General features: G+C 43.0%; 1 protein-coding gene and 1 pseudogene across 1 annotated transcript in view; both read left to right on the top strand.

Moving 5' to 3' along the window:
• Positions 1-22,363, top strand: part of LOC102426132 (zinc finger protein 14-like) — a 33,231-nt gene that overhangs the window by 6,209 nt on the left and 4,659 nt on the right. The window lies entirely within an intron of this gene.
• LOC106694434 overlaps positions 22,210-22,363 on the top strand; it is a 998-nt pseudogene continuing 844 nt past the window's right edge.

The following is a 22,363-nucleotide window of genomic DNA, read 5'->3' as shown; positions in this document are numbered from 1 at the left end:
ATCTTGGCAATAAGATCTAGTGTTTCCTTGAGAGGATTTGGAGAAAAGGATTCATCTGGCATTTCAAAGGTGTTTTAACCTTGATGCACAAGAACTGTGGACAGGGCTTAAGGAAAAAATAAAACTTTAACTAAAGAAGTTATAGGCCCTAACCGGTTTGGCTCAGTGGATAGAGCATCGGCCTGCGGACTCAAGGGTCCCAGGTTCGATTCCGGTCAAGGGCATGTACCATGGTTGCGGGCACATCCCCAGTGGGGAGTGTGCAGGAGGCAGCTGATCAATGTTTCTCTCTCATCGATGTTTTTAACACTATCCCTCTCCTTTCCTCTCTGTAAAAAATCAATTAAAAAAAAAAAAAAGAAGAAGTTATAGGCCTAACAGTTCGATGACTGCAGGGGATGGGGGGTGGGGACGGTGGTGGTGGAGATGGAATAGGGTGTAAGGGGGATGAATGGTGATGGAAAAATAAATATTAAAAAATGTTTTAAAAAGTTATAGGCCTGGGGAGTGACTGCCCTCCATGATCGGATGGTCCTGGGAGGTTGCTGAGCTGGTCAGATTTACTCCATAAGCCCGTATTCATGCCCCAGCCATGTAGGAGTGTGTTGTTTAACGTGGAAGTAGTGAGGGTTTCCCTGACTACTGGGTCCTCCCTGCCAGCTGTCAATTAGGCAGAAAGAGTTGTGCATGAATTGCTGTCCAATCAGGGGCACCGCAGGGACAGGTGGGTGGGGCCACACACCTCATAGGCTGGATGTCAGAACTGGCTGGTGACAGCCTGTCCCCTCCCTTAATGGTCCCCGGTGGCTGTGGCAGCCTCTGTGCCACTGTGATCTACAAAGACCAGGGGACGCTAGGAGGGACTCAGGGAGACCCAGGAAACCCAGAAATGGTGAGTGTGCAGGGCCAGCGTCAGAGATGGGCACGAGAGGCCAGGGGGGACCGTAAGGAGCGGCCTGTGCTGGACCAGCCTTCCCAGGGTCAAATCCGGAGCCTGCAGACCCGCGTTCCCCCGGGGCGCTGCTGAGACCTCGGTCCCCTTCAGCGAGCTGGCAGCCGCACCCCCCCCTTCCCCCCCGCTGTCTTGCCCAGTCCCTGTGCTCAGCGACGTTGGCCCAGGGCCCACAGCCTCTCTGGGCAGCTCTGCGCTTGCAGCCCCCGCATCTCCAAGAATGTGCTCGCCTGCAGGGAGGGTCATCACAGGGCAGTCCTGACTCGGCCTCTGGGTTTGTTTGTGAAAGCAGCTGTGGAATGTGGTGTCTCCAGTTTCTCCTTCCAGCCCTGGGGAGCCCCTTTTCTCGGGGTTTTCAAATATTTTGGAAGCAGGGTCTCAACACCATGACCCTGTCACCCCAGTAGCTTGGGACGGGCAAGAAGTTCATAAACGCCCAGTTTCCTTTCTGCGTTCCCAAAGGCAAATACCCGTCTTTGAATCACAGCATCATTTTCAATGATGGGTCCTCCGGGGTGCATTCCAGATCCCGTATTTTACTTGTTTGTATATTTCTTAACTGAGTAATGGAATGTTTTCTTTTTAAAATTTAGATTTGTCTGTGAATATTTTACAGGAAAAAAAATCCTAGAATAACTGCCTGAAATATGTTGTATGAAATCCTTTTGCCTCTTTTCCCAGGATCTTTCCTGGGCACAGACATCCTATGGGAAGGCCTGTGGGTGGAGGTTCTTTTTTTTTTGGGGGGGGGGGATTTTTCTGAGTGTTCTCTTTTGTCAGCATTGCCCCTCCCTGAATCTGTCACCTTGAAAACCTTTATTGACTGGTTTGTCTCATTTTTTCTCAATAGGAATACAATGTTTTTCATCAGTAGAGCTTGAAAGACAGTATAAAGTAGTTCCAAACAGGCACAAAAGATAAACTCTGAAAAAATTAAATATTTTAGTATTACATTTTTATAGTTATAGGCCTAATAGAGTTCTTTCATTCTTTTCTTTTGAGAATGTGCAGTAAGTTTCTTTTTTTCTTTTTTCTTTTTAAAGTATATTTTATTGATTTTTTTTTTACAGAGAGGAAGGGAGAGGGATAGAGAGTTAGAAACATCAATGAGAGAGAAACATCGATCAGCTGCCTCCTGCACACTCCCCACTGGGGATGTGCCCGCAACCAAGGTACATGCCCTTGACCGGAATCGAACCTGGGACCCTTGAGTCCGAAGGCCGATGTTCTATCCACTGAGCCAAACTGGTTAGGGCTGCAGTAAGTTTCTGAAGTTTGTTTTGCTTTTAAGTTGTGGACCAAAAAAAAGGAGTGGGGGAGAGTTTCTGTGAAAAGTAACCTCATGGGTGATCTGGTCACATACTTAATTGGGCAGGTCATGGTGGATAGTCAGACTTCAGGCCTATAACTCCATTAGTGAGAGGTTCTAAACCAGCCCTCCCCATTATTCTTGTGCATCTAGATTAACACACCTTTAAAATGCCATAATTAGCCTGACTGGTGGGGCTCAGTGGCTGAGCCTTGACATATTAACCAGGAGGTCACGGTTCGATTCCCAGTCAGAGCACATGCCTGGGTTGCGGGTTTGATCCCCAGTAGGGCCATGCAGGAGGCAACCAATCATTCTCTCTAACCATTGATGTTTCTGTCTCTCTTCCTTCCTCTCTGAAATTAATAAAAAATATTTTTAAGATAAAAAATAATAAAATGCACTAATTAGTATTCTTCAAGAGAGCACGTTATCTTGTTAATTACCTGTAATCCAATCCCCCTTTGCTTTTTCCTACCCTTAAGTGATCTTCCTTATATCCCCTCCTTAATTTCAAATGTATAAAAGAAACTGCAAAACTTATTCTTTGGAGCATTTTAGATCTTGATTCCTGGCATTTGTCTTCAGTCTTGGCCCAAATAAACTCATAAAAATTATCTGCAAGTTTTGGACATCTCTTATGTCGACAGGGTGTTTTCAAATACAATTCCAGCCTGGCAGGTGTGGCTCGGTGGTTGAGCATTGACCTATGAAGCAGGATATCAAGGTTTGATTCCTGGTTAGGACACCTGCTCAGGTTTTGGCTCCATCTCCAGTGGGGGAGTACAGGAGACAGCCAATCAATGATTCTCTCTCATCATGGATGTTTCTATCTTTCCTACCTTTTCCCTTCCTCTCTGAAATCAATTAAAAATATATTTAAAACAAAGCAAATACAATTCTGGGGTGTCCTTTTGCAGAGCAGAAGTGTTCAAGTAGATTCATGAGAAAAGCTCCAGCGTCCTGGAAATGGGCTGTACGTGCTGAGGTGGGTGCAGTGATGAAGCCCTTTCTGAGGTTGTAATTATTGCTCCTGAGGCCTAGATATTTTGCATTCAGAGTGTAATATGTGCACACTGAGAGGTCTGTGAAGATCAGGGCTTCTGTCTCATAGACAAAGCGTTTGTAAATTGGGAGGTTCCTTTGAGTCAGAACTTAAACAGAATCAGGCTGAGGGTTTCCTCACTGTGAGAATGGAATCCTGGGGAGGGAGCGCTTCCATGCTTACAGGAGAGGGGAGGGTGCTCACTCCTGCGGCTACTCAGGTGTCACTTATGGTCTTTGCCCAGGGACTGACCCACTGCAGGGGTTTAATCTCAGCGGGGGGGTGTCTAGACCAGTGGTTCTCAACCTGTGGGTCGCGACCCCTTTGGGGGTCGAACGACCCTTTCACAGGGGTCGCCTAAGACCATCGGAAAACACATATATAATTACATATTGTTTTTGTGATTAATCACTATGCTTTAATTATGTTCAATTTGTAACAATGAAATTGGGGGTCACCACAACATGAGGAACTGTATTAATGGGTCGAGGCATTAGGAAGGTTGAGAACCACTGGTAGACCCTTAATGGAAACATTCAACTTTCTGAGTGTGGGTTTCCTTTTTTAAAAAATATATTTTTATTGATTTCAGAGAGGAAGGGAGAGGAAGAGAGAGAGAGAAACATCAATGATGAGAGGGAATCATTGATTGTCTGCCTCCTGCACGCCCCCTACTGGGGACCAAGCCCGCAACCCGGGCATGTGCCCTTGACCGGAATTGAACCTGGGACCCTTGAGTCCGCAGGCTGACACACTGAGCCAAACCGGCTAGCCAGTGTGAGTTTCCTTTTGAACTGTAGGGAAGCAGGCTGCTTATCTTGATTTCAATCTTTGTATTTCTTTTTGTTGAATTACTTTCTCCGGTGAATATTGCAGCACTGTGATCTAGTTTCCTCTAGCACCTGGGCTTTTAATCTGTAAGTTGATTTAGAGGTACAATGTGATAATTGTGGAATCAAAGAGAATTTTGGTTCCATTTAGCAAGAGAACCTGAAGACATGAGGTGAGTGTTTTAAGTTCTCAGGTGCTTTTTCTATTTTGGGGGGCAGTGTTTGTATGTCCATGTTTCTAGAGAACTTGGACAGTGGAAAGGTTTGCCATTTCTAAGGCAACTGATTACCTATTTTAATGGATGTGAGAAAAAAGCAATTGAGTTTTATCTTCATTGACATGAGGGAAACACCTCAAAACTTGTAAGAATTTATGAAAATCATGGTATTTTTTAGGTCTTTATTGCAAACTTCCTAATGCATTATCATATGTTACTCATCCCCCAAAATATCCCCAGTGTGAAATACAGTGAGGGGACAAACTGTTATAATGCATCTTGTTCCTTTTGTGAGAGAGAAATTGGGAAAGTTTTGATGAGCTCCTGTTTATATTCATTACTGTTTCAAGGATGAAATCTTGGCGTGGTATTCTATGCGGAAAAGATAAAATTAAATTAATTCTAAAAAGCAAAAGTTAATTAAAATACTGATTAAGCATAGAAGATATGGTATATATAAATATTTTTCCTTAAAATTTTTTTTAAAATTGATTTTAGTGAGGAAGAGAGGGAGAGGGAAATAGAAACATCAATGATGAGAGGGAATCATTGATCTGCTGCCTCCTGCACACCCCACACTGGGGATGGAGCCAGCAACCCGGGCATGTGCCCTGACTGGGAATCGAACCGTGATCTCCTGGTTCATAGGTTGACACTCAACTGCTGAGCCACTTTGGCTGGGCTATATTTGTCCTTTTTTTTTTTTTTTTTTTTTTTAATAGTATATAGGAAGGTTAATTCAGTTTCTAAGCTAGGAAACTAACTTAACCCCTAGGGTGCGCTCCTCCTGTCTTTCGCCAAAAGTGCCGGGAGCTCTATCAAAGCTTCGAAATGGTGTCCAGTTCTAAGTCTGCTTTTATTAGTGATGATGATACTGCTAAATATGACAATGTAGTAAAGGTTTCCTTAAGTTTTTGAATATGTAACTTCATTTACTTGCGATTCATAATTTTTTTCCTAAACTGCTGTAAAATCAGCAAAAATGCCTTGGCAATTTAGCATAGTTCCTAGGATATTGGTTGGCACTCAAAGGGTTAAGGAGACTCCCTGCCTATATATCCTGCTCTACTCCATTCACCCTCAAATAATTTTAATCACTTTTCGATCATCTTGTGAGTGTTTATGTAAAAACAAGCCATTGAGAATTCCCATTTTCCTTACTGATATTTGTTCTTGGAATGAGAGTAGATTCACACTTTTGATATTTGTTTAACGAAAACTTAAGCCTCGCCCCTCCCTCTTCCCCTGTCCTTACCTGTCAGGCTGATAAGAACCAGGAGGCTCCTGCTCTGGGGCTGCTGCTTGCTGGGGAGCCCCTCCCCCTGAGCTGTGCTGCCCTGTGTTGCATTGTTGACCTCACAGAGCCTGGGTTCTGTGTTCAGAGGACTCTGGGTTGGCAGTTTCAGTCATTCCTTGTTGTTTGGGAGCAGGAGTTTGGGAATGGAGCCCTCCTTACGGTGAGTGGTCCTGGGTCAATGTGTTGGCTGGAACCTACCTGTGTCTTTAGTGTGCAGCTGTGGCTGAGGCTGGGGTCCCCCTATAGGAGGGTGTTCTCGGGGGGAACGGGGATGATTGTACCCTGTGAATGAGGTGAGCTCACAGATGCTCATTCCTTGAAGAGCAGTTATTTCAGAGAGAAAGAGAAGAGACCGGGAGAGGCAGCCCACAGGGAGCAGGCTGAGCCCACTCCCTAACACCAGAGGGCTCGCCAGGTTGCTTTGCCTCTGCGGCTGCACCTGCCTCACGGAAACACAGACCCTGACCCTCTGGGTCACTGGGGACAACGCCCATAGTCCCATTATGGCCCAGCGAGGCGGTTAGGAGACCCCACTGAGCCCGAGTTTTATATACAAAGGATTCGGAGTGTAATTATTGATCGTTTGTTTTGGGGGGAAGGGAAGTATGAGAATGGGGTCTTCCTGACAGTGCTTTGGGTCTGATGTTTTGTTTGGAACCTATCTGTGCATTTCGAGTGAAGATGTGACTGAGGCTAAGTCCTCGTTGGAATTTAGGTGGGTTATAGGTGATTCCTAGGCTAATTGTAGCCTATGAATTTGGTGATACCATCAGATAGTTACCTCTTAAAAAGCAGGCTTATCTTTGTTTTTATATTTTGTAAGTTGTGATTTATTTCATGTTAAATTGTAGTTGACATACAATATATTATTTTCAGATGCATAACATGGTAATTTAAAACATATACTTTAGGATGTAATCAGCAAATAAGTCAGTAACCATCTGTCACCTTTCAAAGTTATTACAATATTATTGACTATTTTCTTTATGCTGTACATTAAATTCCTGTGACTTATTTATTATATAACTGGAAGTCTGTATCTCTTCTTCTTCTTCTTTTTTTTTTTTATTAATTCTCACCAGGGGATATTTTTCCATTGATTTTTAAAGAGTAGAAGGGAGAGAGGGTGGGAGGGGTGGGAGGCAGGACAGAGAGAGAGAGAAGAAACATTGATGTTGATTGGTTGCCTCCCACACGCTCCCCCGAGCAGGGATCAAACCTGCAACCCAGGTACCTGCCCTTTACTGGGAATCAAATCCAAGACCCTTTGGTCTGAGAGCTGTTGATCTAACCACAGAGCACACTGACCAGGGCTGTATCTCTTATTCCTTTTCACCGATCTCTCCACTCCTCATTTCTCTGGCAACCATCAGTCTGTTCTCTGTATCTCTGATTTTGTTTCTATTTTGTTTGTTGATTGTTTTTGTTCTTTTTAGATTCCACACGTAAGTGAAATTATACAGTGTTTGTCTTTGTCTGGCTTATTTCACTTAGCAAAACATTTTTGCCCTGGCCTGTGTGCTCAGTGGTGAGAGCATAGGCCCGCACACCAGAGGGTCTCCGGTTCCCTCCCTGCCTGGGTTTTCAGGGTCCCTGTGGGAGGCAACCAGTCCATGTGGTCTCTCTCACATCAATGTTTCTCTCTCTCTCTCTCTGTCTCTCCACCTCCCTCCCACATTCTCTCTCCACTCTGAAAAGCAATGGAAAAAATATCCTTGGATGAGGATTTACAAAATAAATAAATAAAAACACTTTTGAGGGCCATCCTTACTTTATTATTATAACACCTATTCTCCTAAAATATTCCTTATTGAGCAGGAAAACTCCTAAACAATAATTTATGAATTTAAATTAAATAAAATATATTTGCCACTTCCAATTTAGCTGCACAAAATGGGACTTGATGGTTATCACCCCTTAGGTCTTAGGAAAATTAGATGAAATGGCCCAGTGTAAATTAAACGGGGGCTTCAAGGATTGACAACTGTTCTAAGAAACCTTTTAGGAAGACATTATCTCCAGCTATCCCTGGAACAGCTGAATTGGGCAGTGAAAAGAAAGAATGACACCTCACAGTGGATTATCAAAACCTTGAGGCTGTGGTCACACCAAATAAACCCCCGTCCCCAGCACCCAGCCACCTTGGACTTACTGACTCAGCAACCCGTACAGATTCTGCTCTCATAACTGCAGGTTGGTCTGTTCTGCTTAGTGTCCGTTTCAACAGTCTCTCCGCTTTAGCTGGGCTTCACCTTGAAGGGACATGACAAACCTTTACCTGGTTACTCTCAGGGAACCGTAGCAGCACCATCACCACTGCACACAGTCTCTGCAGGCAGGAGCTGAACTGCACTCACCTTGCTCCGGGAGAGCAGGTATGACGTGACGTCATGACATTCTCCTTTGTGGGCATTCATTTGACATACCTAAAAAAAGTGGATGGGATTGGTTCAGTGCATAGAGCATCGGCCTATCTCTCTCACATCTATGTTTTTCTCTGTCTCTCCCCCTCCTTTCAATTCTCTCTAAAATTCAACGGGAAAATATCCTCATGTGATATAAATAAAATGACAACACGATGAAATAGTCTCTCAGCAACCACCACATGGCGTAGTTTTTTTGTGTGTTTGGGAGGCAACATATTTCTTGTTTACAAAATTTACTTGAGTTCATTTATGCCATTACTTGCCCACTGTCCCACCTTGAGTGGGCACCCCTATCATAGAAGATTCTAGGCTGTTTAAATAGCTGTGCAACAGACACACCTGGTAATGTCCTCTGAGACTCCTTCATGATAAGGCTTCAATTATCACCTCTTACACCTCTTGGAGTTACCCATGATGGCCTTATGTTGTAATTTCTGTCTTGCTTTTTTCTTTGTTATTTTGAGTAGATGTTTATCAATTTTATTAATTTTCACTGAGAACCCGCTTTTGTTTTATTTTTTAAAATGATTTCACACAATTACTTTAATTTTTTCTGTTATTTTATTATTAATTTTGGGGGGTGACAATGGTTAATAAGATCATATAGGTTTCAAGTGTACATTTTTATGATACATGATCTGTATATTGTATTGTGTGCCCACCACTGAAAAAAAAAATCTTCCATCACCATATATTTGGTCCTCTCACCCTAACTATTTCCCCACCCCCCTTCCCTCTGGTAACTACCATACTGTTGTCTGAGTTCCAGTTTTATACCCCACATATGAGTGAAATCATATGGTTATCGGGTTTTTCTAACTGACTTATTTCACTTAGCATAATATTCTCAAGATTCATTCATTTTGTTGCAAATAGCAGCTGGATAGTATTCCAGAGTATGTATGTATTTTTTCTTTAATTCTGTTTACTTTGGATTTAATAGTTCTTTTTATTGTTTGTAACTGTATGCTATGTTAATAAGTATAGATCTTTTTTCTAGTGTATTTGTTTGATGTCATAAATTACCCTTTGGGCATTGCTGTCGCTGCAGCCCATAATCTTTGATTAGTTTTACTTTTATTTCATGTAGTTCAAAATAATTGTTTTTCTCTTGAGAGATCTTCTTTGATTTCATGTATTATTTAGATTCTGTGTTGTTAAATGTTCACATATTTGGGGGTTTTCCAACTATGGTCCTGCTAGTGATTTCTAGATGAATGCCCATGGTGTGAGAGCATATTTTGTATAATTTCAGTTTTTTTCAGATTTGTTAAGGTGTATTTTATGTATCAGAATGTGTTCTGTCTTGGTGAAGGTTCCATGTGAACTTGAGAAAAATGGGTACTCCACTCTTATTGTATGAAGTGTTTTATAAATTACAATGAGATCCAGTTGTTACATGGTGCAGTTGAGGACTTCTCTGTGCTTGGTGTTTTTATGCTTGCTGGAATTTATTATTCATGATATGGGTTGTTGAAATCTGCAATGATAGCAGTGGATTCATCCATTTCCCCTGGCATTCTATCAGTTTTGCCCCATGTATTTTGCTTGTCCGTTGTTCTGCACATACACATGAAGATTGCTATGCCTTCTTGAAGAATGGACCTCTTTATTATTATTTTAAGTTTAAATCTATATTATTTTAAATAAACTGTCATGCTATATAAATTATGATAAGAAATACAAAAGCTATTAATTATACCTTAATTTATTCTTCTTCTAATTGACCACCTCCATCACTTATATTCTTTCTGATGAATATAATTTCTTTCTTTCTTTTTTGTTAATCCTCACCTGAGGATATTTTTCCATTGATTTTCTTTTTAAATTAAATCTTTATTGTTCAGATTATTACAGTTGTTCCTCTTTTTTCCCCCCATAGCTCTCCTCCACCCAGTTCCCACCCCACCCTCTGCCCTTACCCCTCCCACTGTCCTTATCCATAGGTGTACGATTTTTGTCCAGTCTCTTCCTGCACCCCCACACCCCTTTCCCCCCAAGAATTGTCAGTCCACTTCCTTTCCATGCCCCTGGTTCTATTATATTCACCAGTTTACTCTGTTCATCAGATTTTTTATTCACTTGATTTTTAGATTCACTTGTTGATAGATATGTATTTGCTGTTCATAATTTTTATCTTTACCTTTTTCTTCTTCCTCTTCTTTCAGCATTTCATATAATACTGGTTTGGTGGTGATGAACTCCTTGAGCTTTTTCTTATCTGTGAAGCTCTTCAATTCTGAATGATAGCTTTGCTGGATAAAGTAATCTTGGTTGTAGGTTCTTGCTATTCATCACTTTGAATATTTCTTGCCACTCCCTTCTGGCCTGCATAGTTTCTGTTGAGAAATCAGCTGACAGTCGTATGGGTACTCCCTTGTAGGTAACTGACTGTCTTTCTCTTGCTGCTTTTAAGATTCTCTCTTTGTCTTTTGCTCTTGGCATTTTAATTATGATGTGTCTTGGTGTGGTCCTCTTTGGATTCCTTTTGTTTGGGGTTCTCTGCGCTTCCTGGACTTGTAAGTCTATTTCTTTCAGCAGGTAGGGGAAGTTTTCTGTCATTATTTCTTCAAATAGGTTTTCAATATCTTGCTGTCTCTCATCTTCTGGCACCCCTATAATTTGGATGTTGGTACGCTTGAAGTTGTCCCAGAGGCTCCTTACACTATCTTCATATTTTTGGATTCTTTTTTCTTTTTGCTTTTCCGGTTGGGTATTTTTTGTTTCTTCATATTTCAAATCTTTGACTTGATTCTTAGGATCTTCTTGTCTGCTGTTGGATCTCTGTATATTATTCTTTATTTCAGGCAGTGTATGCTTAATTTCTAGTTGGTCTTTTTTCATATCCTCCAGGGTCTCACTAAATTTATCAGCGGTTTCCATAAAATTCTTGAAAAACCTTATAACCGTGGTTTTGAACTCTATTTCTGTCATTTGTGACCTGTTTCTTTGTCTCCACATTTTTTATGCTTCCCTGTGTTGGTAGAGTGGTTTTGTGTGCTAGGTGTCCTACAGGGCCCAGTGGCTCAGCCTCCCCAATTACCTGAGGTGCACACTCTTGGTGCACCCCTTTGTGGGCTTTGTGCAGTCTTGTTGTAGTCTTGTTGTAGTTAAGGCTTGATTGTTGTAGTTATCACTGGGAGGAATTGACCTCCAGGCCAATTGGCTGTGAGAATCAGCTGTGTCTGCAGTGGGAGAACTTCGGTGCTGAAGACACCCTTCTGGGGCAAGACTTGCTTCAGTGGGGCTTTGGTGCTCACTGAGTCTGCCCCCTGAGTGTGTCCCTTATGGATCTGAGGAGTTGTAATCTGGATGGTCCCACTCTGACCACTGGGTACACTGGCTCTTGGATCTAAGGAGGTGCTAATTTAGCCTCTGCCTGAGGCTACCCAGCAGGAGCTACGGAGAGATCTGCAGATTCCCCTTCCTTTTTTGGGGGTTTGGAGGTGCCCAGATGAGGCCCAGCTGTGAAGTAATGTAAGCTGCTGTGGGGCCTTGGGCCTTCTCTTAGAAGTTCTGGGTCTGTCTGGCCCAGCTGCAATTTGTTAGGTAATTTTCAGATTGCAAAGGGTCATGGCATTCATATGCAAAAGCCTTTCTGAGGTTGTAATTATTGCTCCTGAGGCCTAGATATTTTGCATTCAGAGTGTAATATGTGCACACTGAGAGGTCTGTGAAGATCAGGGCTTCTGTCTCACAGACAAAGCGTTTATAAATTGGGAGGTTCCTTTGAGTCAGAACTTAAAGGGAATCAGGCTGAGGGTTTCCTCACTGTGTGAATGGAATCCTGGAGGGGGAGGGCTTCCATGCTTACAGGAGAGGGGAGGGTGCTCACTCCTGGGGCTACTCAGGTGTCATTTGTGGTCCTTGCCCAGGGACTGACCCACTGCAGGGGTTTAATCTCAGCAGGGGGTGTCTAGACCAGAGGTTCTCAACCTGTGGGTCGCGACCCCTTTGGGGGTTGAACGACCCTTTCACAGGGGTTGCCTAAGACCATCAGAAAACACATATATAATTACATATTGTTTTTGTGATTAATCACTATGCTTTAATTATGTTCAATTTGTAACAATGAAATTGGGGGTCACCACAACATGAGGAACTGTATTAAAGGGTTGCAGCATTAGGAAGGTTGAGAACCACTGGTAGACCCTTAATGGAAACATTCAACTTTCTGAGTGTGGGTTTCCTTTTTTTTTTTTTTTTTTTTTAAATATATTTTATTGATTTTTTACAGAGAGGAAGGGAGAGAGATAGAGAGTTAGAAACATCGATGGGAGAGAAACATCGATCAGCCGCCTCCTGCACATCTCCTACTGGGGATGTGCCCGCAACCCAGGTACATGCCCTTGACCGGAATCGAACCTGGGACCCTTCAGTCCGCAGGCCGACGCTCTATCCACTGAGCCAAACCGGTTTCGGCTGTGGGTTTCCTTTTTAAAAAAATATATTTTTATTGATTTCAGAGAGGAAGGGAGAGGAAGAGAGAGATAGAAACATCAATGATGAGAGGGAATCATTGATTGGCTGCCTCCTGCACGCCCCCTACTGGGGACCAAGCCCGAAACCCGGGTATGTGCTCTTGACCGGGATTGAACCTGAGATCCTTGAGTCTGCAGGCTGACACACTGAGCCAAACCGGCTAGCCAGTGTGAGTTTCCTTTTGAACTGTAGGGAAGCAGGCTGCTTATCTTGATTTCAATCTTTGTATTTCTTTTTGTTGAATTACTTTCTCCGGTGAATATTGCAGCACTGTGATCTAGTTTCCTCTAGCACCTGGGCTTTTAATCTGTAAGTTGATTTAGAGGTACAATGTGATAATTGTGGAATCAAAGAGAATTTTGGTTCCATTTAGCAAGAGAACCTGAAGACATGAGGTGAGTGTTTTAAGTTCTCAGGTGCTTTTTCTATTTTGGGGGGCAGTGTTTATATGTCCATGTCTTTAGAGAACTTGGACATTGAAGAGGTTTGCCATTTCTAAGGCAACTGATTACCTATTTTAATGGATGTGAGAAAAAAGCAATTGAGTTTTATCTTCATTGACATGAGGGAAACACCTCAAAACTTGTAAGAATTTATGAAAATCATGGTATTTTTTAGGTCTTCATTGCAAACTTCCTAATGCATTATCATATGTTACTCATCCCCCAAAATATCCCCAGTGTGAAATACAGTGAGGGGACAAACTGTTATAATGCATCTTGTTCCTTTTGTGAGAGAGAAATTGGGAAAGTTTTGATGAGCTCCTGTTTATATTCATTACTGTTTCAAGGATGAAATCTTGGCGTGGTATTCTATGCGGAAAAGATAAAATTAAATGAATTCTAAAAAGCAAAAGTTAATTAAAATACTGATTAAGCATAGAAGATATGGTATATATATTTTTCCTTAAAATTTTTTAGAAATTGATTTTAGTGAGGAAGAGAGGGAGAGGGAAATAGAAACATCAATGATGAGAGGGAATCATTGATCTGCTGCCTCCTGCACGCTCCACACTGGGGATAGAGCCAGCAACCCAGGCATGTGCCCTGACTGGGAATCAAACCGTGATCTCCTGGTTCATAGGTTGACACTCAACTGCTGAGCCACTTTGGCTGGGCTATATTTGTCCTTTTTTTTTTTTTAAATAGTATATAGGAAGGTTAATTCAGTTTCTAAGCTAGGAAACTAACTTAACCCCTAGGGTGCGCTCCTCCTGTCTTTCGCCAAAAGTGCCGGGAGCTCTATCAAAGCTTCGAAATGGTGTCCAGTTCTAAGTCTGCTTTTATTAGTGATGATGATACTGCTAAATATGACAATGTAGTAAAGGTTTCCTTAAGTTTTTGAATATGTAACTTCATTTACTTGCGATTCATAATTTTTTTCCTAAACTGCTGTAAAATCAGCAAAAATGCCTTGGCAATTTTAGCATAGTTCCTAGGATATTGGTTGGCACTCAAAGGGTTAAGGAGACTCCCTGCCTATATATCCTGCTCTACTCCATCCACCCTCGAATAATTTTAATCACTTTTCGATCATTTTGTGCATGTTTATGTAAAAACAAGCCATTGAGAATTCCCATTTTCCTTACTGATATTTGTTCTTGGAATGAGAGTAGATTCACACTTTTGATATTTGTTTACTGAAAACTTAAGCCTCCCCCCTCCCTCTTCCCCTGTCCTTACCTGTCAGGCTGATAAGAACCAGGAGGCTCCTGCTCTGGGGCTGCTGCTTGCTGGGGAGCCCCTCCCCCTGAGCTGTGCTGCCCTGTGTTGCATTGTTGACCTCACAGAGCCTGGGTTCTGTGCTCAGAGGACTCTGGGTTGGCAGTTTCAGTCATTCCTTGTTGTTTGGGAGCAGGAGTTTGGGAATGGAGCCCTCCTTACGGTGAGTGGTCCTGGGTCAATGTGTTGGCTGGAACCTACCTGTGTCTTTAGTGTGCAGCTGTGGCTGAGGCTGGGGTCCCCCTATAGGAGGGTGTTCTCGGGGGGAACGGGGATGATTGTACCCTGTGAATGAGGTGAGCTCACAGATGCTCATTCCTTGAAGAGCAGTTATTTCAGAGAGAAAGAGAAGAGACCGGGAGAGGCAGCCCACAGGGAGCAGGCTGAGCCCACTCCCTAACACCAGAGGGCTCGCCAGGTTGCTTTGCCTCTGCGGCTGCACCTGCCTCACAGAAACACAGACCCTGACCCTCTGGGTCACTGGGGACAACGCCCATAGTCCCATTATGGCCCAGCGAGGCGGTTAGGAGACCCCACTGAGCCCGAGTTTTATATACAAAGGATTCGGAGTGTAATTATTGATCGTTTGTTTTGGGGGGAAGGGAAGTATGAGAATGGGGTCTTCCTGACAGTGCTTTGGGTCTGATGTTTTGTTTGGAACCTATCTGTGCATTTCGAGTGAAGATGTGACTGAGGCTAAGTCCTCGTTGGAATTTAGGTGGGTTATAGGTGATTCCTAGGCTAATTGTAGCCTATGAATTTGGTGATACCATCAGATAGTTACCTCTTAAAAAGCAGGCTTATCTTTGTTTTTATATTTTGTAAGTTGTGATTTATTTCATGTTAAATTGTAGTTGACATACAATATATTATTTTCAGATGCATAACATGGTAATTTAAAACATATACTTTAGGATGTAATCAGCAAATAAGTCAGTAACCATCTGTCACCTTTCAAAGTTATTACAATATTATTGACTATTTTCTTTATGCTGTACATTAAATTCCTGTGACTTATTTATTATATAACTGGAAGTCTGTACCTCTTCTTCTTCTTCTTTTTTTTTTTTATTAATTCTCACCAGGGGATATTTTTCCATTGATTTTTAAAGAGTAGAAGGGAGAGAGGGTGGGAGGGGTAAGAGAGTGGGAGGCAGGACAGAGAGAGAGAGAAGAAACATTGATGTTGATTGGTTGCCTCCCACACGCTCCCCCGAGCAGGGATCAAACCTGCAACCCAGGTACCTGCCCTTTACTGGGAATCAAATCCAAGACCCTTTGGTCTGAGAGCTGTTGATCTAACCACAGAGCACACTGACCAGGGCTGTATCTCTTATTCCTTTTCACCGATCTCTCCACTCCTCATTTCTCTGGCAACCATCAATCTGTTCTCTGTATCTCTGATTTTGTTTCTATTTTGTTTGTTGATTGTTTTTGTTCTTTTTAGATTCCACACGTAAGTGAAATTATACAGTGTTTGTCTTTGTCTGGCTTATTTCACTTAGCAAAACATTTTTGCCCTGGCCTGTGTGCTCAGTGGTTAGAGCATAGGCCCGCACACCAGAGGGTCTCCGGTTCCCTCCCTGCCTGGGTTTTCAGGGTCCCTGTGGGAGGCAACCAGTCCATGTGGTCTCTCTCACATCAATGTTTCTCTCTCTCTCTCTCTGTCTCTCCACCTCCCTCCCACATTCTCTCTCCACTCTGAAAAGCAATGGAAAAAATATCCTTGGATGAGGATTTACAAAATAAATAAATAAAAACACTTTTGAGGGCCATCCTTACTTTATTATTATAACACCTATTCTCCTAAAATATTCCTTATTGAGCAGGAAAACTCCTAAACAATAATTTATGAATTTAAATTAAATAAAATATATTTGCCACTTCCAATTTAGCTGCACAAAATGGGACTTGATGGTTATCACCCCTTAGGTCTTAGGAAAATTAGATGAAATGGCCCAGTGTAAATTAAACAGGGGCTTCAAGGATTGACAACTGTTCTAAGAAACCTTTTAGGAAGACATTATCTCCAGCTATCCCTGGAACAGCTGAATAGGGCATTGAAAAGAAAGAATGACGCCTCAGAGTGGACTATCAAAACCTTGAGGCCGTGGTCACACCAAATAAACCCCTGTCCCCAGCACTCAGCCACCTTGGATTTACTGACTCAGCAACCCGTACAGATTCTGCTCTCATAACTGCAGGTTGGTCTGTTCTGCTTAGTGTCCGTTTCAACAGTCTCTCCGCTTTAGCTGGGCTTCACCTTGAAGGGACATGACAAACCTTTACCTGGTTACTCTCAGGGAACCGTAGCAGCACCATCACCACTGCACACAGTCTCTGCAGGCAGGAGCTGAACTGCACTCACCTTGCTCCGGGAGAGCAGGTATGACGTGACGTCATGACATTCTCCTTTGTGGGCATTCATTTGACATACCTAAAAAAAGTGGATGGGATTGGTTCAGTGGATAGAGCATCGGCCTATCTCTCTCACATCTATGTTTCTCTCTGTCTCTCCCCCTCCTTTCAATTCTCTCTAAAATTCAATGGGAAAATATCCTCATGTGATATAAATAAAATGACAACACGATGAAATAGTCTCTCAGCAACCACCACATGGCGTAGTTTTTTTGTGTGTTTGGGAGGCAACATATTTCTTGTTTACAAAATTTACTTGAGTTCATTTATGCCATTACTTGCCCACTGTCCCACCTTGAGTGGGCACCCCTATCATAGAAGATTCTAGGCTGTTTAAATAGCTGTGCAACAGACACACCTGGTAATGTCCTCTGAGACTCCTTCATGATAAGGCTTCAATTATCACCTCTTACACCTCTTGGAGTTACCCATGATGGCCTTATGTTGTAATTTCTGTCTTGCTTTTTTCTTTGTTATTTTGAGTAGATGTTTATCAATTTTATTAATTTTCACTGAGAACCCGCTTTTGTTTTATTTTTTAAAATGATTTCACACAATTACTTTAATTTTTTCTGTTATTTTATTATTAATTTTGGGGGGTGACACTGGTTAATAAGATCATATAGGTTTCAAGTGTACATTTTTATGATACATGATCTGTATATTGTATTGTGTGCCCACCACTGAAAAAAAAAATCTTCCATCACCATACATTTGGTCCTCTCACCCTAACTATTTCCCCACCCCCCTTCCCTCTGGTAACTACCATACTGTTGTCTGAGTTCCAGTTTTATACCCCACATATGAGTGAAATCATATGGTTATCAGGTTTTTCTAACTGACTTATTTCACTTAGCATAATATTCTCAAGGTTCATTCATTTTGTTGCAAATAGCAGCTGGATAGTATTCCAGAGTATGTATGTATTTTTTCTTTAATTCTGTTTACTTTGGATTTAATAGTTCTTTTTATTGTTTGTAACTGTATGCTATGTTAATAAGTATAGATCTTTTTTCTAGTGTATTTGTTTGATGTCATAAATTACCCTTTGGGCATTGCTGTCGCTGCAGCCCATAACCTTTGATTAGTTTTACTTTTATTTCATGTAGTTCAAAATAATTTTCTCTTGAGAGTTCTTTGATTTCATGTATTATTTAGATTCTGTGTTGTTAAATGTTCACATATTTGGGGGTTTTCCAACTATGGTCCTGTTAGTGATTTCTAGATGAATGCCTGTGGTGTGAGAGCATATTTTGTATAATTTCTGTTTTTTCAGATTTGTTCAGGTGTATTTTATGTATCAGAATGTGTTCTGTCTTGGTGAAGGTTCCATGTGAACTTGAGAAAAATGGGTACTCCACTCTTATTGCATGAAGTGTTTTATAAATTACAATGAGATCCAGTTGTTACATGGCGCAGTTGAGGTCTTCTCTGTGCTTGGTGTTTTTATGCTTGCTAGAATTTATTATTCATGATATGGGCTGTTGAAATCTGCAATGATAGCAGTGGATTCATCCATTTCCCCTTGCATTCTATCAGTTTTGCCCCATGTATTTTGCTTGTCCATTGTTATGCACATACACATGAAGATTGCTATGCCTTCTTGGAGAATGGACCTCTTTATTATTATTTTAAGTTTAAATCTATATTATTTTAAATAAACTGTCATGTTATATAAATTATAAGAAATACAAAAGCTATTAATTATACCTTAATTTATTCTTCTTCTAATTGACCACCTCCATCACTTACATTCTTTCTGATGAATATAATCTCTTTCTTTCTTTTATGTTAATCCTCACCCGAGGATATTTTTCCATTGATTTTCTTTTTAAATTAAATCTTTATTGTTCAGATTATTACAGTTGTTCCTCTTTTTTCCCCCCATAGCTCTCCTCCACCCAGTTCCCACCCCACCCTCTGCCCTTACCCCTCCCACTGTCCTTATCCATAGGTGTATGATTTTTGTCCAGTCTCTTCCTGCACCCCCACACCCCTTTCCCCCCAAGAATTGTCAGTCCACTCCCTTTCCATGCCCCTGGTTCTATTATATTCACCAGTTTACTCTGTTCATCAGATTTTTTATTCACTTGATTTTTAGATTCACTTGTTGATAGATATGTATTTGCTGTTCATAATTTTTATCTTTACCTTTTTCTTCTTCCTCTTCTTTCAGCATTTCATAAATGCTGATTTGGTGGTGATGAACTCCTTGAGCTTTTTCTTATCTGTGAAGCTCTTTACCTGACCTTCAATTCTGAATGATAGCTTTGCTGGATAAAGTAATCTTGGTTGTAGGTTCTTGCTATTCATCACTTTGAATATTTCTTGCCACTCCCTTCTGACCTGCATAGTTTCTGTTGAGAAATCAGCTGACAGTCGTATGGGTACTCCCTTTTAGGTAACTGACTTTTTTTCTCTTGCTGCTTTTAAGATTCTCTCTTTGTCTTTTGCTCTTGGCATTTTAATTATGATGTGTCTTGGTGTGGTCCTCTTTGGATTCCTTTTGTTTGGGGTTCTCTGCGCTTCCTGGACTTGGAAGTCTATTTCTTTCACCAGGTAGGGGAAGTTTTCTGTCATTATTTCTTCAAATAGGTTTTCAATATCTTGCCCTCTCTCTTCTTCTGGCACCCCTATAATTCGAATGTTGGTACGCTTGAAGTTGTGCCAGAGGCTCCTTACGCTATCTTCATATTTTTGGATTCTTTTTTCTTTTTGCTTTTTCGGTTGGGTGTTTTTTGTTTCTTCGTATTTCAAATCTTTGACTTGATTCTTGTGATCCTCTTGTCTGCTGCTGGATCTCTGTATATTATTCTTTATTTCAGTCAGTGTATGCTTAATTTCTAGTTGGTCTTTTTTCATATCCTCCAGGGTCTCACTAAATTTATCGGCGGTTTCCATAAAATTCTTGAAAAACCTTAGAAATGTGGTTTTGAACTCTATATCCAGTAGTTTGCTGTCCTCCATTTCTGTCATTTGTGACCTGTTTCTTTGTCTTCGCATTTTTTATGCTTCCCTGTGTTGGAAGAGTGGTTTTGTGTGCTAGGTGTCCTACAGGGCCCAGTGGCTCAGCCTCCCCAGTTACCTGAGGTGGACACTCTTGGTGCACCCCCTTGTGGGCTTTGTGCACAGTCTTGTTGTAGTCTTGTTGTAGTTAAGCCTTGATTGTTGTAGTTATCACTGGGAGGGATTGACCTCCAGGCCAATTGGCTGTGAGAATCAGCTGTGTCTGCAGTGGGAGAACTTCGGTGCTGAAGACACCCTTCTGGGGCAAGACTTGCTTCAGTGGGGCTTTGGTGCTCACTCAGTCTGCCCCCTGAGTGTGTCCCTTATGGATCTGAGGAGTTATAATCTGGATGGGCCCACTCTGACCACTGGGTACACTGGCTCTTGGATCTAAGGAAGTGCTAATTTAGCCTCTGCCTGAGGCTACCCAGCAGGAGCTATGGAGAGATCTGCAGATTCCCCTTCCTTTTTGGGGGGTTTGGAGGTGCCCAGATGAGGCCCAGCTGTGAAGCAATGTAAGCTGCTGTGGGGCCTTGGGCCTGCTCTTGGAAGTTCTGGATCTGTCTGGCCCAGCTGCAATTTGTTAGGTAATTTTCAGATTGCAAAGGGTCAGGGCATTCATATGCAAAAGCCTCTGCGGCAGCCTGGGTGGGGTGGGGGTCTCAGGGAGTCAACAGGGCAGAGCAAGCAGCTATGGCTGATCCTCAGCCCTGCCCTAAGGGGCCCCGAGTCTCAGTGTCCCGGTAATTGCTGCAAGCACCTCTGAGGGAAAGCCGACGAGTTCTGCCTGCTGCCAAACAGTCCAGTTTCTCCCTGTATGAGTCCTGGGTCCCCAGAGACTTCCCAGAACTGGAGTTCAGAGCAGTCGGGAGCTTGTGACTCCCTCCCGATTCAAAAAGACAGCCACGTTCTCAGGTGCCAGCCCCTTTCTGCACGCACTCTTCTGCATCTCTAGGGTCTTCAAATTCCACAAAGGCAAATCCCGGAGGATTTCTTGCAATCCACACAGTTCTTAAGGGGCCATAGTAACTGAAAGCCCTTTCTAACTCTCCTTTGCCAGCACCTGTTCCCAGGTTACCAACATACACCTTGGTTTCTGTTTAAAAATGCAAACAGAAGAACGCGCGTTATGGAAAACTTGACCCAAGTTAGAATGAATTCTTTGCACACCCTTAAGACCGTGCAAAACATTATTTCGTGCTCTTATCAAGAACTGAACGTGGTCTTAAAGCCAGCAAAGTCGGCACATTTCTGAAGAGCTGGGCTTAGGACAAAGTTCTTCACGTTCTAGTATGGTGGGAAAACGCCTCCAAAACACGGGAGCAGATGAGCGGTAGGATATTCCGAGCGCGAGGCGGTCCCGCCCCGAGTCCCGGCAGTCACGGGGCCCTACCCTCTTACCTCCTCCGTACGGCCCGCGGCGCAACATGATGACTGGCCCGCGAGCTCGGCTCGTTCAGCTCGCAGAGCCCAGGATCCGAATGACACCAGAAGCTGCACAGACTTCGCACACCAACGGTCCCAGCGGCACGACGAGGAAGAGCCTGGGTTCGGGTTTATATAGGCGGTGGCTGGGTCTCTTTGCGCATGCGTCACCTCGGCGTTCTGCAGGGCACAAAGGAGCTGGGCGGAACACCGGAGCAGCGGCGTTGGGAGTGGGGGTGGGGGACGGACTGAAGAGCGTAGAGGACCAATCACAAGCGGAGGGACACGTTTCCATGGGAACGTCAGAATCCCGCCAGTAAACCCTTGGCCTTCCCCGCGGTGTCCCGCCCCATCCTTCCCCCCTTTCCTGTACCCTCCTCATTTCCCTCCTTCCCTTCTCCCTTCCCCCTTCTATTTTCCCCATTTTTAGGGACCCTCAGCTCCAGTAATGTTGCTACAGGTGCATTAGACCGGCCTCTGAAAGGCTGTAACGGCTGGTGTTGCAGCGCCGCCCGCCGCCGCCGCCGCCGCCGCCGCCGCCGCCGCCGTTGTTCTGCTGCGGGACCTGGCCTAGGCTAATACTCGGTGATCTCTGGGGCTCAGAGGTAATCGGGAGTTTGGCCAGGGTGAGAGCGCCATGAACCAGCTATTTGAGTAGTGGTCCCTACATTATAGGCCTCAAAAGGGGTGAAGCCCCTAGAGGGACCGGGATTGGGGCCATTCTATCCCTGGACAGTCTGGAATTTGCAAACCATTTGCTCCTTAGTGTCCTTGGTTAGGGAAGATAAAACCTTGTGATTCATTAGCTGCCTGTAAATTGCTCAGGTTGTTTGGCCTTGTTTAATTATTTTGTCTCAGTTTCCCTTATTCCACTTGCCAAGGAGTCCCCCTAGCTTTTTACTATCCTGCCTTAGAGGCAGCCCCGATGCACATGCGCATAGGGGTTTTGTGGTCTAAGTTGTCCTGCCTTCTTCCTAATATCTGAGCTCTAAGTTCCAAATAACTTTCTAGGCCATAAAATTGTAATGAAAGAAGAAGGGCTTTCCTTGCTACCCAGGGAGGGCTCCATACGGCGTTCTCAGTTCCCACGTAATTTAAAGGGAAACTTCTCACAATGTCCGGAGCCCTTGATGTCCTTCAAATGAAGGAGGAGGATGTCCTCAAGTTCCTTGCAGCAGGAACCCACTTAGGTGGCACCAACCTTGACTTCCAAATGGAACAGTACATCTACAAA

The sequence above is a fragment of the Myotis lucifugus genome, unplaced genomic scaffold (genome assembly GCF_000147115.1).
Source record: "Myotis lucifugus unplaced genomic scaffold, Myoluc2.0 scaffold_462, whole genome shotgun sequence".
In the NCBI taxonomy this organism is placed as follows: domain Eukaryota; kingdom Metazoa; phylum Chordata; class Mammalia; order Chiroptera; family Vespertilionidae; genus Myotis; species Myotis lucifugus.
This window is presented reverse-complemented; position numbering and strand designations above follow the sequence as displayed.